An 18,165-nucleotide genomic window follows, 5' to 3' on the forward strand; every position below is an offset into this window, starting at 1 on the left:
GGGCTTCAGGCAGGATCCTTCCTGGCTCTCGCTGGAGATGCCAGGGATTAAACCTGTGAGGACCTTCTGCAAGCAAAGTGGAAAAACTGCTTCCTCTAAAGTAATTTTTTCTTTTAAAGGCGGATTAAATATTGAGGCTACCAAGGGGACCACTCTGTCTTATGTCTACTTTCACGGTTTATCAGAACCTCTAAAGAGCTGCATACTATTGTTGCTTAAGAAGGGACAGAAAACTTGGAACGCATCCAGGACCAATGCAGGAACACGTGAGTCAGTGGGAGAACTCCAGCTCAGCTGCATATCAATATTTATTATCAATTCATTGGTACCATGCCTTCGTAAACCCCCAGTAATACAACAACAAAGAGGCAACAAATAGGGATAGTGTCCATGTTGGATACAGTGCCACAGCTGGTAGGTAAAGGTAAAGGGAACCCTCACCATTAGGTCCAGTTGTGACCGATTCTGGGGTTGCGGCACTCATCTCGCTGTATTAGCCGAGGGAGCCAGCGTACAGCTTCCGGGTCATGTGGTCAGCATGACTAAGCTGCTTCTGGCGAACCGGAGCAGCACACGGAAACACCGTTTACCTTCTCACCAGAGTGGTACCTATTTATCTACTTGCACTTTGACGTGCTTTCGAACTGCTAGGTTGGCAGGAGCAGGGACCGAGCAACGGGGGCTCACCCCGTCGCGGGGATTTGAACTGCCGACCTTCTGATCAGCAAGTCCTAGGTTCTGTGGTTTAAGCCACAGCACCAGGCTGAATTCCATTTTCAGGAAAACTGTTTCTGTCATGTAGGCCATGTCCTCTCTTATTGGCTTTGTAGTGCCACCCCCTTGTCACACACATACACTCTCTCTTATGACTAGCAAAATTAGACCCATGCACAATAAATGTTGCAGGATAACTTATGTGAAACAAGAAAAGGCATGTGAAGTTCATCAGTCAGTGGCATGCATTTGCAGAAGAGGCTTTGCAGATTTGTTTCTCTTGTGAAATTTAATTGCCTGGATGTAGAATTTTCCCAGTTTTTTGGGGGAGGGTGCCGTTAGCATGGAAGATACACGTGGCCCTAGCCACAATAATACACAAGACCTAGCCATAATGTTTGGTGTTAGTATGCGCCGTGTTTCTTCTTTATTAGTGCTTTTGGGCTTGAAAGCCACACCTCCAGGTTCCCCTCTGCCCCTGTAGGGATTAGAACTCCATTTGTACAGAGTACATTGGAATTCCCCCAGCTTCCAAGCCAGATGGAGCTGCATTGCATCACCACATGAAACCCCATGGGCAAAAACAATCAACATTCTTCCTGTCGCCAAGCCCAGGGTAGGCACCATTTGCTTGAATACCTTAAGAACTGGTGCTATTTCCCAATCAGCCTAAGTGTGTTACACAAGGGAGCCCCCAGCGCCTTCTTTAATAATCCTGGCTTTATTCAGGATGACCAATGATCTCATCCTCTGCAGGTGCAAGGCAGAACATACAGCCAATGCTGGCAGTCACATTAACAAGGGGCTTCCCGCAGAACAAGATGGGAAGACTCTGGATGGGATTAATGCTGCAGAGTGGGTCAAGCCAGGGTTAACGATCCAGCTCAGTGGTCTCACCCACTCTGTGATTGAAGCTATGTAGGTTAGGCTGTCTAAGCCCAGAGATCGGTCAACACTAGCATGAGAAGGGTTAACGCCTCCAGACAGGTAGCAAAAGGAGGCAACACACAAAAGTGACAACATCTTATTGGTACAAAGTAGATGGTGATCCAGCTATTGTAGGTTTCAGGTCAGTGATCTCTCTCTAAAACTCCATTCCATTCAAACATCCTAACCAAATCAACTATTGTTTGGATTTAACCAGAATTTAAAAACACACACCATGCCATGGTTTGAGCTACCAAATATACAAGCAAGCAAACCATGGTTTAGAGCTGTTTGGTTTGCTTTATGTTTGCTATGACCACCATCCCTCAACCAGCAGATGCCCTGCTATTTCAGAAGCATTCTTAAAAAAAACAACACAACAATTTCTCACTGGTCAGTGTGCTGTTCCTTTATCCAGGATTAACCTCCCACAAATTCATAGATGCCTCCAGCTGTCTGCATTTGTGCCTTCAATATTTCACCTTTAAGAAACCCCTGTGCATCTTGGATGTTCAATTCCTGACACTAGGGGTAAGGCTTTTCAGATATGCCATATGGACACAGCAAGCAGGAGGCAAGGCAGAGGAGATCTCGAGTTGAAAGCTTAAGCAATAGGAAAACATACTCTAAAAGTCCCTTTCAAACTCTACAGTCTAAAGTATACAGTATTATATTTCCTCCAAACATGGAAAGTTCATCTCAAATGCATGAAATAAATAGCCACAAGGTGGCGGCAGCACACTTTCAAATCTTTCTCAGCTAGCCTACAAACAAACAGAAGTCTTTACTGTGTGGGTATAGAAGGAAAAAAATGGTAAACAGTGAAGCTAAAAGGCCACGGAATACAAGACATACAATCTGTGACATTTCTACTCAAAGTTCAAAAGCACACTGACCATTCACAACAGCCATAATGGTCACTGCACTTCTCTTGTATACAGCTAAACGTTACATGGAAATGTCACAGGCATTTCATGACCTTTTGGCCCAACTCTGTACCCTTTTCTCCTCCACGTTCATACTCATGGGAAGCCATCTCTCTCTGCCAACCCAGGATATAGCCAACTTCACAAATCTCACAAGGTGAGCCCACAAAACCTCATGACACCAATAAATCTGCTAAGTATTTTTTAAGATGCCGTACAACTCTCCTGACAGTTTTTTGCTTTTTGATGCAAGAGACTATTTATTCCATTGTTACTTATTAAATTTCTATACCACCCTTCAACCAAAGTTTGCAGGCTGGTTTGCAATATAAAAAGGCATAAGCCTATCCCATATTTCATGCTCCCTCTTCCACTACATCCCATCCTCAAATTAATTCAGCTTCAGGCTAAAACAACTCTGAAAGTCCAGTCTACACCCAGTAGCAATGTCACACAGGAACCAGTATTAGAAACTGAGACAGGGAAGCTAGGAGCTAAATGGCACCTTTAAAACAGGCTATGGGCGCAACAACGGAAAGTCTATAACAACAACGGAAAGTCTATAACAAGAATACAAAGCTGGAAATGAACTGCAGCTAAAATGTTATGTTATGTTCATTTTTCACATGGTCCTTTGGTCCTTCTCCTGTTCACGCCCCCCCCCCAATATTCTTGAGGGTCTCTTCTCCAGTCTTCAGAGTAGCTGGAAGCGGCGAGGCAGAATCTTCCACTCTGCAGTTTTAATCTTGAAATCTTAGGCGAACTACTGTGCCCAGTGCTCAGAAACTGCTTGTGCTAATGAAATTCCCTATCGCAAAATATGCCTAGAACAATGGGAGTTTTGAATGCGGACAGGAACGGCCCCCCTCCCTCCAGAAGCTGCACCAGAGACTTCTTGTCCCTTGAACCAGCTCTATAGCGGCAGTGGAGGAACCACCAGCCAAAGAGCCAAATGTGGTTGCTCCAGCCAACCCTTGGGACTCTCTCTAGACCACACTCCTTATCCCAGGCCACACTCCTCACCATCTCTTGCCCATGTCTTCCTTAAGTGCTTTTACCAGGCTGGAAGGTATCTGAGCTGTAATGATGTTTCTAGCTCGCTTGGATGGAGGTATGTGTGTACAAACCTATGGCACTTGGTGGTTACTCAGGCTTTAAAACTATTCTTTTACCTGGGCACTGCTGTTTTCAGTTAATTCTAACATAATTGTTATTTAACAAATTTCCGAATATTTTACTTTACGCTGCCCTAACAACTTATTCGAAGGGTGGGGTATAAATACAGACAGAAAGAAAATAAAAGAAAGACTATGGCTATCTTGCAATAAGATTCCCCTTTATGTTCCGAGGCTTGGGAAGAGCAGCAGCTTCTGTAGCAAAGTATCCCACCGGGAGCACATTACAGATACCCCCATATATTTCAAGGGAGATGATGAGACCATAAATGTTTAAGGAGGTCCCTTTCAGCAAGAAGAGCACCGTAATCAATAACCCAGGACCAGAAGCATCCAGGGGGAATGAGCATCCTATCCGGCAATTCTCAGAAGTGCTTGAGTGGGCAAGCAAAGAGAGCTCATGTCAATGGTGCACCGAGGGAACTGGCGCCTCAAGCTGCTTATGTCATCCATAATATGCTTTATAGCCAGCGCCATCTCCGAACTTCGAGGGGAAAGGAAATGTTTATAGTCCATTCAACCCACATAACGGGGAAGCAGCATCAGCAAACAACAGAGGTCTTTGGGGGCTGGTGGAAGAGGCACAACTGCCATACAAACAGCCATGCTGTCTGCCATGCAGACAGTCTTTCAGCAGTTTTGTGTCAAACAACCCCACGTACTGCCATGCTTTACCTTCCACCTTCATTATCTCCCCACAAGAAATGCAGCACAGACAAAACTCCAACAGTGCTCAAGTTGGCTCTAAGGGCCACTTCTGCATGAAGCGCTTATTCTGAAGATTGGAAGTGCTCCTGCAGCTTTTAAAATGCACTGCACTCCAGCCCCTACTAGTTATCTACATTTGGCTGGTTGATGATGCTGAACAAGTGCAGAGAACCAGGTGCAAGTCTACGTGGCTGGCAGAGGAGGAGGAGTCTTTTGAGCGTTAACAGCTGGTTGTTGGAAGCATCCCTTTCCATATAGGAGTCCTTCAGGTGGCTCAATGGGTCAGTGCATCCGGCTGTTAACCAAAAGGTTGGAGGTTCGAGCCCACCCAAAGACAGCTGTGGGTAGGATTCCTGCATTGCAGGGGGCTGGACTAGAGGACCTTCAGGGTCCCTTCCAACTCTACACTTCTATATGATTCTATAACCATACATGCTCTTGTACACATATGTTCATGTCATATGAAACACATGATGTTATAGATAGGTCATCAATCTCAGCGACTTTGGTATTAAAGCAAAAACCCAAGAACTTCTATGCATCACTTTCACGAGTTAACTCTTAATTTCCTTCACGGCGCATGAGGTTTTAGGTCAGGCTGAGCAAAGCGGCATAGTTTACCCTTTCATTCTCTCAGAAAGTGTATGACACCAAAAGACAGAGAGTAAGAAATAAAGAGACTGGCTGAGATTGTGCAAGAACAACCCCAAGCCCAGCTCTCAGCATTGTCTTAGAGATTTTCCATGATGCAACTGAGTCATCAGGAGAGGATCAGCTTCCCTTTCCACTTCAATCCAACCTCCTTCCTAGAACTACTAGCAAATTAGCAAGAGTCCTCACTTCCAAAGGCACAATCCCCTGACTCATAAGCTACTGGGAAAAGGCAGTCGAGATCCTAGATGGACCCAAACTTTCTTATTAAAACAATAACAACACACCACCAAACAGCAACAATATTTGTATAACCAAGGCATATTTGTGTAACCAAGGAAGTATCATTAGCAATAGTGGCAGGTGCTATTTAGCTATAATGGTGGTCGCTTACATACTTTTCAACAGATGACTGCAACTATGTGGAGAGCCTGTTATCTATTGTATCCACACAGTCAGCAATGTACCATATCTAGGCAAGCAACCAATCAGTCAATCAGGAATGTGTGAGGAGGTGTTTTATGAGATAGAATTTGTCTCAGGGTACAGTGAGACGCCTGCAGAACAGATAGACAATCTGATTCTGAAGTTGTCCTTCGATGAGACCACCGCATGGCCTATGCTGTCCACTGTGGTCACAGAAACAGGAGAGCAGGAAATGTCTACAGCTGCATGCACAGGGACATAAAGAAACAGAACTTAATGCCCCACCAATGTTTCCCAGGGCTTGAGAGTGCCAATACCTGTTGGAATTAGAAGCCCTTCATCCTACTCACTCTCCAAATGAAACCCATAGGGATCTCAGGACATGTCATGCATTTATCTCTGCATCTAATCTTTATATGTGCAAATGTGCACCCTATTTTCTTTATGACACAATGTTTTTAGGAACATAAAGCCACTGGCATAGTGTAGGATGGGGGCGGGGGCAGGTCACAGGGTGAGCACAAAATTGTTAGGGGTGAAAAATTTCAAACACCCAGTACTGCCTCAATACAGCTGCGCATTCCCATCACTGGACTCCACTGAAAACGGCATCTCCATGCGAACCATGAAGTGGACTCTCCAGACAACAGAATGACTCTTCTTTTCTCATCTCTGTATCTGCAATCTCCTGAGTGATGTGGATGCCGTTAGGCAGTTGAATGCACATGTATGTGTACTCCGTCCATCTGTCCCCCACCTCCATGTGGCCCCCGGGCACTGACAACCCACGCTATGCCACTTCAGAAAGCATTAGAGTGAAAAAACTATGAGCATGAACTCATGTGCAATTGTTATGGAAAGAGACTGTCATGCTCAGAAACTAGAGGGTCTTTTAGAATGTTACATCACCCCCCTCTTGGGTTACTGAGGCCATCCTGGCATCAGTAATATTCTATTTAACATGGTTGCCCGACACTGGTCTGCACCTAATGCTAAGGCATATTTTATTAACCAGTGGTTTATTATGTGTGAACTCCATCCTGTGACTTATCCAGACTTTGCTTACTGCCAACAAAATACAGTCTGAAACTATGGTTTCTTATAAACCTTGGTTTGCTTTATCTATGGCTAGCATTACATGTGAATCCAGGACCCTTCCTTAATCATGGTTTCTTTGGTCACTAACTTGCCCACGTGAGCCTAAAGGACATATTGCAAGAATAGATGGAAAACACCAGCCAAACTTTGGAGAAACAAGTCATGGTTTGTTTGAAAGTGTGTGGGACAGCTTGTGGTTAACTTTAACGAATCGTGGCCTAGCATTCTGAGTGCTCTGCCACATAGGAAGTGGTTGGCCCTGAAAGTTTCAGTCACTAATACGTAAGCCTGGCCTGTGGCCTGTAAACAAAGACCACATAAAGGAATAGTTTACCAGGCAAAAATGGTTTTTATAATCCACTGTAGATTATGCCACTGATTATTATTTAGTCACTGCAAGGACAAATCAGGAAGGAATGTTTTTTTCAGGTTACATTTGAATTTAAATTCAACTTAAGTTACATTATGCACTCCCAAACAACTTTTTTATTAAAAATATTCCATTTCCCAAACTTCCTTCTGCCAAGACTTGGCAGCCAATGGAAAATTCATAAGCTTTGCACATCAAGCAAAGCCATTTGGCTTGGCTCTATAATTTGAAAACTTAGATCATTACTGCACTATGGTAGCAGAAATCCTTCAAAGCTGCCTGATCATGTAACACACACACACACACACAAGAGAAACACTGGTGCTCTTTATTCAGCTTGCTTACATGTTTATAGCTAACACCTTGGAATGGATCCATCAGGCAAAAGAGAGGCTTAAGCTGGATGGAAAGTTTCCCCTTCAAAGTCTCTGTGGGGAGTTAGGGGAGAGATTTATTTTCCCTCAGGAAGGGAGACAGCACACCAGCCAGACGTGTCAGTCGCAATAGTCAACACCTTGGAGCAGCAGAGGGAGAAGAAGGAGGAGAGGAGGCACTGAAAGCAGAACAAGTAAGAGATCGTGCAACGGTTTATCAGAACAAGGTCAGCAACAGCGGAACAGATGTCCCAGATGCCTTTTGCCATGTTACCAACATTGCTGACATATCTCAGCTGGTTTCCATAACAATGCAAGGTCCTGCCCGGCTCGTTGTGCCAAACCAAGACGGCTTTCACAATGCCAGCTTATAGAGATGCCACAGCTGAGTGGCTGGGCTGGCGGGAGAAAAGCAGACATGATTCACTGGCAAGCCTAAGGACAATGAGTGCCTGAGATTTTTATTTTTTTTACCTACAGGAGGAATGAAAGCTTCAAAAGAAGAAGAGGAGGACATTGAAAGTGGCAAGCGAGAAGAACGCAGCCAGTGACCAGCCATTTCATGACACAACATGCACATGCAGTCAGGCAAAATGGGAGGGAGACTGCAAGCCTTGAAAATCCAGAAAGCACAAAGTTACCTGTAAGGTTTGGTAGTAGCAAGTGGAAAGGAGAGATGGAGACACTTGGAGGCGGCAAAGAGGTGGCTCTCCAAATTCTTAACTATACTTGGGATACAACCTCCCCTTCCCTCCTCCTTTCACATTAAATGAATCGCCTGTATCCTTCACCAAGCAATAGCTCGCGAAGAGGCAACTGACAACAGTGATGCCTTTTGGTGGAACAGTTGTCGGGATGGGGGATAATATAATAATATAATTTATTATTTATAACCTGCCCATCTGGCTGGGTTTCCTCAGGCACTCTGGGCGGCTCCCAACAGAAACTTAAAAGCATGATAAAACATCAAATATTAAAAACTTCCCTAAACAGGGTTGCCTTCAGATATCTTCTAAAAGTCAGGTAGTTGTTTATTTCCTTGACATCTGATGAGAAGCATTCCACAGGGCAGGCGCCACTACCGAGAAGGCCCCTCTGTCTGGTTCCTTGTAACTTTGCTTCTCACAGTGAGGGAGCTGCCAGAAGGCCCTTGGAGCTGGACCTCAGTGTTTGGTGTCCGATGGGGGTGGAGACGCTCCTTCAGGTATGCTGGACTACAACTCCCATCATCCCACACCACTGGCCATGGTGGTTGAGGCTGATGGGATTTTGAGGCCAACAACATCTGGAGGGCTTTATGGGTAATCCAACTGTAGGGGGTGGCTCCTCAAACCAAAGACACTGCAGAGGGATGTGTGTGTGTAAAAATCCCTGACGGCTGCCTCAGAACTGTCAGAGACAGTGTCAGAAAAAGAGTGGGCTGAGAGTTTCTAGTTTGGAACTAACTGAAACTGAGCCTTGGGGTGGGGTCAGCTTAAGTGGCTCTCTGGGGATCTGCTGCCTGTCATAGGAGTGACTGTATGCTTCTACAGTGCTTTACTTGGACATTTGCAACTAAAAAAGAGAGATCATCCAAAGAAGAAAACTAAACCCTTTAGCGCTGTCCCCGGAAGTTCTCGTTGCAGGGAGCAGGGAGCATATTATTAAAAAGTTCAGTTGCTATCTAAGGAAAACCGAGTTAAACATATACTTTGTCTCTAAGGTTTTTTGGTTCAAGGCCCCCAACCATCTCTTTGTATTTGAAAGAACCCAAAAGCCCCATCTGACACTCTTTGAGAGTATACAGCAGGGGTCAGCAACCTTTTTCAGCCATGGGCCGGTCCACCGTCCCTCAGACCATGTGGTGGGCTGGACTATATTTTTTGGGGGGAAATGAACAAATTCCTATGCCCCACAAATAACCCAGAGATGCATTTTAAATAAAAGCACACATTCTACTCATGTAAACACACGCTGATTCCCGGATTGTCCGTGGGCTGCACTGAGAAGGTGATTGGGCCGCATCCGGCCCACGGGCCATAGGTTGCCTACAGCAAAGGCCCAGTTCTCCCCCCACCTCACCCTCTCTCTATAATGCAACAGGGACATGGCTAAAACCATTCTTCCTGACATCTAGTTCTGTTCCGTTTTTGTCTGGAGAGGTGGCTTTTTAAGATGGTGGAGCATACTACCGCATGAGCCCCTTTCCATAGCCTGAAGTGGTACAGCCCAGATGCAGGTTTGTCATGGTTTTATCACTGGCATCAACTTACCAGTTTTTGATCTAATTACCAGCTTTATTCCTCCCTGTCCAACAGCATTCAGGGTTACAGCGACATGCCACAGCTAGCAGCCACTTCCCACCCTTCTCAAATATATTCTGTCAAGCAGGTGCCAAGCCAGGAATTGAATCAGCTCCAAAAATAATAACAGGACAAGGGCCAATCCTAGGAATGGGAAGCAGACGAATTCTAAAGAAAAATCCTACCTACCCTCCTAGCCTCGCCCCAAGGAATACATGGGGAATCCCTGCCTACTGGAGAAGTTTCATTCAACAAGTCCCAACACAGCTCTCTCCGAAGCCTACCCAGGCAGCACCTGTTTGCACTGTTTGGTAGCCAGAAGGCTTAAGGGCAATTACAGGGTGACATTCCTTACTCATGCTGGCCCAAGGACAAGGAAGTTTCAGAGCATCACATTACCAGAAACAGCGAAGGGAGAGTACAGTGGTGCCTCGCAAGACGAAATTAATTCGTTCCACAAGTTTTTTCTTCTTGCGAGTTTTTCGTCTTGCGAAGCACGGTTTCCCATAGGAATGCATTGAAAATCAATTAATGCGTTCCTAGGGAGACCGCCTTCAGACCAGGTCCGGGGACAGTCTGTCCTCGGACCTCTTCTGAAGGCTGGGGGGGGGGGGGAGAAGGACTGAAGGCTGGGGGGGGGGAGCCCTTCTTCCGCCGCCAGCCTTCAGAAGAGTTCCTGCAGGGCTGCCTAGGCTGCGGATAGCAGCCTGCTGCCCGGTGCGAGGGACGCTCTGAAGCAGAGCGCCCCTCGTGCGGGGCAGACATCTGCAGCTTGGGAAGCTCTGCAGGACTTCCCCGCAGGGCTCTCCAAGCTGCGGATAGCAGCCTGCTGCCCCGCGTGAGGGGCGCTCTTAAGCAGAGCGCCCCTTGCGCGGGGCAGACATCTGCAGCTTGGGGAGCCCTGCAGGACTTCCCCGCAGGGCTCTCCAAGCTGCGGATAGCAGCCTGCTGCCCCGCACGAGGGGCGCTCTTAAGCAGAGCGCCCCTTGCGCGGGGCAGACATCTGCAGCTTGGGGAGCCCTGCAGGACTTCCCCGCAGGGCTCTCCAAGCTGCGGATAGCAGCCTGCTGCCCCGCGCGAGGGGCGCTCTGCTTCAGAGCGCCCCTCGCGCGGGGCAGACATTCGCAGCTTGGGGAGCCCTGCAGGGCTTCCCCGCAGGGCTCTCCAAGCTGCGGATAGCAGCCTGCTGCCCCGCGTGAGGGGTGCTCTTAAGCAGAGCGCCCCTTGCGCGGGGCAGACATCTGCAGCTTGGGGAGCCCTGCAGGACTTCCCCGCAGGGCTCTCCAAGCTGCGGATAGCAGCCTGCTGCCCCGCACGAGGGGCGCTCTTAAGCAGAGCGCCCCTTGCGCGGGGCAGACATCTGCAGCTTGGGGAGCCCTGCAGGACTTCCCCGCAGGGCTCTCCAAGCTGCGGATAGCAGCCTGCTGCCCCGCGCGAGGGGCGCTCTGCTTCAGAGCGCCCCTTGCGCGGGGCAGACATCTGCAGCTTGGGGAGCCCTGCAGGACTTCCCCGCAGGGCTCTCCAAGCTGCGGATAGGGGCAGCAGGCTGCTATCCGCAGCTTGGAGAGCCCTGCGGGGAACTCTTCTGAAGGCTGGCGGGGGAGAAGGGCTTTTCCTCCCACCGCCAGCCTTCAGTACAGCCTTCTGAATGTTGGCGGTGGGGAGGAAAAACCCTCCTCCCACCGCAAGCCCCGGGAACAGAGGAGAGGCGCTGCGCGCCTTCTCCTCTGTTCCCGGACCTCTCACCGCAAGCCTTCAGGACAGGTCCGGGAACAGAGGAGAAGACGCGCTGCGCTTCTCCGCTGTCCCCAGAGATTTCCCTATGGGCTTTCGTCTTGTGAAGCAAGCCCATAGGGAAATTCGTCTTGCGAAGCCGCTAAAAAATCGGAAAACCCTTTCGTCTTGCGGGTTTTTCGTTTAGCGAGGCATTCGTCTTGCGGGGCACCACTGTATATTATTTTCAGCTGGAAACACAGAATAAGAGGGAAGAAAACCAAGACACAAACCAACAATTCTAGGAAACAGGCCGGGTGTCACCTCAATTCCCAGTGAAAGCTGCCGTTGAACAGAGCCCACTTAAATTATGGAGCTAAATTAGCTGGTAGATTTACATTACACCTGTGTGCATGTGCAATAAAAATATTACACATATGTACTCAGTGAAGCCAAAGGGCCATACAGTGCAAGAGACTTAAGTCTCAAACATGTCTGGGCAAAACTCAAAGTGTGTATACAAGTACGATGAGCCCCACCCTCACCAATGCAGTAACAGGCAATGAAATAAATTAGCGGAACAGAGATAGGATGATTATCATGAGTTACTGCCATTGTGAATAATCTTTGTGCTTGTATACATTTGGGCTTTATGCAGTTGTGGCACAATGTTATTGAAGGATTTAAAAGAAGAAGCCCACGACCTTGACATTTGATACTATTGTTTTTAAATAAATAAAAACTGAACAAGGCAAACACTCCTGAATTAAAACAAAGACTGTGCTGCTGCAAACTTGACGGTGATCACAAAATTTCACTGTGTAATTAAATGAAAGTTTTTGTTTTCAATATCCTTCTCCATTTTTTGGCACAGTATTCCAACTGCACTTTCCAATGGAGTACTGTACCAGGGCAGAGCAGGGGTGGGTGTGGGTGTGAGGGGTGGGGGTAGGAACACTCTCTTGATTTCCAGCATAAAGAAAAAATAGAGATAGGAATTAGTGACTTCCTTGTCTTGTAAAAAGGGACAGCACAAACTAGGGGGGGCCCCCAGCATTTCATTCTCTGATATCCAAAAGACAAAATATGTACCATATTAAAATACACATAGCAGGTGGCATTTCAAAAGAGATTTAGCAAAGCTCCTTTAAACAGGAAGAGGTGACCAAGTAAAAATAATAAATATCATATATTCCTCATTTGGTTAGTAATAGAAAGCCTTGCCCTTCAAAATGCCCAAGAGAAATGCCAGACACTGAAGTAACTTTTGGGCTGGGTGCTTCACAACTGCCTCACAACAGACCTCTAAGCAGCCTTGCCCCAACAAGAGACGATACTGTGCTTAACTCTCTAAAGCAGCCCAAGACATCAAGGCTAAAGCACAGGCTGCCACTATCTAATACTGGGCCCTCTGCCCAGGAGAGACGTGTGGCTCAGGCGCACCGCAGGCCCCATGGTGAGTGCCACCCAGCATTTTGTCACACACGCCCCTAGTGGTGACACCCGGGGCGGCCCACACCTACTGCACCCGCTTCCTCCACCACTGCCTCTGCCCAGACCACTTAACTTGGATCTCCTTTATCTTCTTACCTCAATATCTTCCTCCAAACTCTGCTTTTCAAGAATATGTTCCTTGATCAGATACAGTTTCTACAGTGAAGATCTCCACCCGTTTCCTTACAAAATGGAATCCTGATACGAAATGGCTCAGATTTATGTTTCCAAAGTGTGATAGGGAAGCATAAGGGTTAAAAGGCATGAAAATAAGGCCAGAAAAACAACAACCCTGGTTTTGCATGACTAGGGACTTTCCTTGAGAGATTGATTGCTTTATTTTGATGGAGTACACCTGGTAAGTTTCGGTGCACTTTAAGAAAAGCAGTTTCTAAAATCCTCTGGGGGAAAGGACACTGGGTGACAGCCAACTTTAATTGTACTCCGAGTCGCAGCGCTGAAATTAATGGACATGACTTAGGTCCATTAGTTTTAATGCATTTACAACCCACTGCAAGCAAAACGAGCAGCTAGCATCAATAACTTGGGGAAAAGCTTTAAGACACTTTTGACAACTTATTTGGAACATATTTGAATACCTCTTTTATTTCCAAGCCCAATAGCAAAGTGGCTATTGTCTAGGCCCAATCACCAGGAGGTCTAAGTTTGCATATGAAACCAACACCTGAGAGTCACAAAAACCAAGTTCTGTAACAGTTGTTTACAGCCAAGTGGAACATGCACGATCTAATCTGCTTTTTCTTACGCACATATCACTTAGAGCTGTGCCACAGAATAAAAATAATAATAACACGGCTCTTAGAAATTTGTCAGCAACAGAATATTAAGGCCTCAACCTAGAAGTCTTTCTAATGAGCTAGGAAACTGTGTGGAAGTGAGTACACTATGAACCAGAAGACAGAGTGAGGGAGGCTAGACTAGCAGCGATGAAGGTGAGTTTCATAGATAAGTTTTCAGCTAACCAATTTACACCAGGTATCTAATAATCTAGACACCATAGAAACAAAAAAAATATATCAAATCAAATCAGTCATTGTTTTAGAACCAGCTGCACAGAGTTGAATGTAGGATCCCAAAATAAATTGTATGATCCCAGCAGACTCCAATTGGAGAGACTAGGATCCCAATGCCCCAATAAAACAAGATAAAGAAGTTCAGCTTACTATTGCTGTCAAAACCTGATGTTATGATGGAGACCAGTGCCACTTGCCAACAAAGGCAATAAATTTTAATCCTAGCTTGCTACTCCTTGTGCTGCCCAGAAATAATAATAGTAATAATAAAACTCTGTCTTGCCAGTTTTAAATGGATGGCCATGCCTGCTCATTGCTGGTACTGAGGTCCAAATGCTGGAGCTCCCATCTGGCACCAGGGGACTGAAGACTTGTTTGAACACATTGAGGCAAGTTGTATTGTCCCCCTTCAGCAACAGACATTCTTTCTTTGACAACTGGCAGGCTGCAAAACCATCTCCACAAAGAGGAAGAGCCAAGTTTATTTTTTTAACTCAGTGTATGTTTTGCACACAACCGACTCTTGCCTCAGTTTGCTTGCATGAATGTATGAACATATGACAAATGCTGGAAAAGAGTTCACACTTTTTGAATCTGACCAAATGAGAATGCCTCATTGTGGCTTCTCAGCATATATTCCTTCTAGCTTCTAAAACTAAAAAGAAAAAACCACTAAACTTAAAAACCCAAATGAAAAAGTAGGCAAGGTAATAAAGATATCCTTCAGAAAATAAGGTTTTTGGCGAGGACTTTGAGGAAAGAACTGGGTTTTACACATTCAGGGTTTAAAATGGAATATTTGGAACAAAGATTTCACTTAAATCACATTAACCATAGGAGGTTGGGAAACTTTGACTGAAGAAGGTAGGATTCCTTCCAGTACTGCCATCCCAAATGTTGAAAATGAGGCACAATTGTCACATGTTATTCAAAAGCTGTTAGCATTTTGCTACCTGAAGTGGAGCAGCAAAAGTGTCCCTTCCCTGAAAGCCAAGGTGCACATTATCTGAAACCAAGCCAAGTTATTTTGGTACCCCAGACAGAAAATCCCACAAGTGTCTCTCCCCTGCGCTGACAGTAAAAACACAACATCATAACAGTAAGTTAGCCAATCATTTACTACTGCCTTTTCATGGCACCCAAACTCAGCACCTGAAGCGACCACCTTGCTCTGTCTAATGCCCCATCAAAGCTCCTTCCCTCCCCAACATAGGACATCGTAAAGCACAGTTAAATACAGTCAGCACAAAGAACTGACCTTTAAAAAAAAATGTCACTGACAACAGCTATTTCTGGAAGAATGAAATGTAGGAAGTGAACTCACATACATTCATCACTGTTGTGCAATACGCCCGCAGCTGGTTTCAAAAAACTGCTTCTTGCCCAGTCTCCTTTACTATCAAGCGTCTCCTTGTCACCCAGGCGTCATCACCAAGGTCCTATTCCCGATGATAACAGACTATCTGGGCGGCAGTAAGGCAGGCTCATCAAAGAAGGCTTTCAAATGCATATAGAGGTTTCTTCTTTTTTTTCCAGGAAAGGGGGTGGGGTGGAACCCATTCATTTGCAAGTTTCAGTGTGGTTAAATTTGTGGTAGTGATGTCAGTGCTAGTGTTTTAACACACTCCTCCCAAGACTGTGTATGTACACATTTCTGGACACAGCAGATGTCCACAGTCAGCTCTTCCCATCATCGTACTGCTTCTGCCTTGTACTGTCAAACACTGGAGTTGCAAGGAAAATATTTCATGGGGGCAGCCAAATTGTGACTTGTGGACCAGAGAGAGCTGCCAAATGCATTGGGCAAACAAGGGTATGGTTTAGCAATGCCTTTTAAGGCCCCCGTGGAGTATAATCAGCAATGAAAGGATTTTCTACCAGGAATAAGTATAATTAATTTGAATGCTAATATATGCTGCGGGGCTTCGGATAAATGTTTCTCCAGCCAGTGTGGTCAATGGGCAGGGATGATGCGAGTTCTGGCAGCAAAATATCTTTGGGCAGCGGTGAATGAATGCCAAAATTAAAGAATTAAAAGGGAAACGTTACAGAGCAGTAAAACATACTAGGGCCAACCAGGTGGTTTAGAAAACACATAGGAGGGCAGGAAATATCCAATAAGAGAAAGAAGCTTCCTACCACAGTGTGACAAAAGAAATTGGCAAGACTGAGTGACATAAGCCAGTCTTTCTGGGCTCATGGAAAGGCCAACAAGGAGGAATGGTGGCGAGAACACCAGTTTCCAAGCAGACTTGCCTGTTTCCCTTGCACTTAAGCAAGAAGCAGAATTCCATAAACTATTCCATGGCAAGCACAAGAATATGCCATGCGTGCATTGACAGCAGTGGCTCAAAGACTGCCAGCCATGACAATTCCATTGTTGCCCCAGTCTGCAGTGCAGCCACACCCCCGTTTTAAGAGGACCATTTCTTACTTCAGGAGGAAGAGAGAAATCAAGTACAAGAGGGGTGAGTTCTGAAAAATAGGAAAACTTTTAATAGTGTATTAAATTGCTCAGCACGTTTCAGAGGAACCTTCCTCAGAGACACAAGAATTCAGTTTGATGTTATTCTGGTGAAGCAAAATTGCTCAGCTAATTGAATTCTTATGCCCCCAATGAAGGTTTGCACTGAAATATTAAGGTTCTCTATATTATTTTTCAGTGCCATTTTGAGGCTTGCCACCCCCAGCTCTTATTAAAGAACATTAAAGCCAAAAACTTTTAATGGGGCCACAAAGAGGACTCTATTCTCAGTGAACTCAAATCCGATACTCCCAAAACAGGGATGGTTTTATGCTTCTGAAGAGAATCTTGTGACAATGTCAAGGTCTCACTAATTCCTCCTCATCAGTAGCTAATTATTGGTATATTTTACATGCACAGAGTTTTAACTCGTATCAACATTTAATTGTTTTAAAACGATTTTCCTCTCTGTTTTCAGCTGTTCCTATTTTTATCTGTAAGCCGCCTTGAGTCCCAGTTAGGGAAATATAAATATCTAATAATGTTAATGCCCTACTAGAATGCTGTGTGTTCCAAAATGCAGCTGGCGGCAACATGTTTGCTTAGCCACTACCATCGCCTCACCCCCTGCTTCTGCTTCCTGCGAAAACAAGACACAGCAGGAAATAGCCAAGAGATAGGATGAGAAAGATGACAGAGACGTGGGAGTGGGAAGAAAGAGGTCTGAAACAAACCAGGCAAGGCCTGAATGGAAGCAAGAGGGAGCAGGAGGGAACCACACCAGGACAGAAGCACCATCAAAGTAATGGACTCTTTGAGGGAATCCCAAACAGCAAGCACTAACTAGAGACCATCCAGCACTGAGGTGGGGAACCTTTTTCAGACTAAGGACCACATGGCGGCAGTGAAGGCATATGCCAGTGATTTATGGGCTGTGGCTGCTGAGGAGGCCAGAGACCATCTTGGCTGTGAGTCCTGGAAGACCTTGTAGGCCTTTTCCCACTGGTCTTGGAGGGTAGGGCCCTGACTGACTGCAGCTACAACAGCTGAGGCTGGGGTGCTGCTTGGGGGTCTTTTGGGGGGGAGGTCAGGGCAGAGGAGATTATTGCTGTTGTATTTTTGTATCTTTATTTTAGACCTTGTTTTGATTCATGTGGAAATTGTTCAGTTTGGTTGTGTATATTTAAAAGTTTAATTTATTGTTTACAGCTACTTTCGTTATGTTGTGGTCACATATTTGTTCCATGTTGTAAGCTGCTTTGAGCATGGTTTGAACTGTGGCAAGGCAGCATGCAAATAAAAATTATGTGTGTGGGACCAGAGGCAGAAGAGGTCAGAGCTATAAAGGCAAGCTTTACCTGTGCACTCAGTGGGGTAGTTCCTTAACACACGCTCTCTCATAGCCCTCCATCCTCCACCCAGGAAAGCAAACAGCTTTCTCCAATTCCAAGGACCCATTCTAGCCAAGGAGAGTGAAAAGAAGGGCTGGAGAGGGGGCATGGCTCAGAGGGGTTTATCACTTGACTCCTAAGAGCCACAGAGAGAGGCCTGGAGGAAAGCAATTGCCCTCTTTACCTGAGGCTCCCCATTGCTGATAAGAACCATAAAATTGTAGCGTTGGAAGGGACCACCAAAGTCATCTAATCCAAATTCCTGCAATACAGGAATCTTTTGCCCAATGTGAGGCTTGAACTCACAACCCTGAGGTTAAGAGTTTCATGCTCTACTGACTCAGCTATCCAGCAGCTGCAGAACAAAAACCATCTTTTCTCCAACTACAGTGGTGCCTCGCAAGACGAAAAGAATCCG

General features: G+C 45.9%; 1 protein-coding gene across 4 annotated transcripts in view; it reads right to left on the reverse strand.

Moving 5' to 3' along the window:
• Positions 1-18,165, reverse strand: part of RHBDF2 (rhomboid 5 homolog 2) — a 59,427-nt gene that overhangs the window by 23,861 nt on the left and 17,401 nt on the right. Inside the window, exon 1 of one of the 4 annotated variants that reach the window (XM_081850718.1) lies at positions 15,221-15,238. The exons of 2 other annotated variants lie outside the window; for them this stretch is intronic. The gene's annotated coding sequence lies outside the window, so the exon portion shown is untranslated. Of the gene's footprint in view, positions 1-7,340; positions 7,776-15,220; positions 15,239-18,165 lie in introns of those variants that run through there. One more of the 4 variants, XM_081850716.1, reaches the window with a different exon arrangement.

Source organism: Podarcis erhardii (assembly GCF_964252035.2).
Source record: "Podarcis erhardii genome assembly, chromosome: 2".
Taxonomy (NCBI): Eukaryota; Metazoa; Chordata; class Lepidosauria; order Squamata; family Lacertidae; genus Podarcis; species Podarcis erhardii.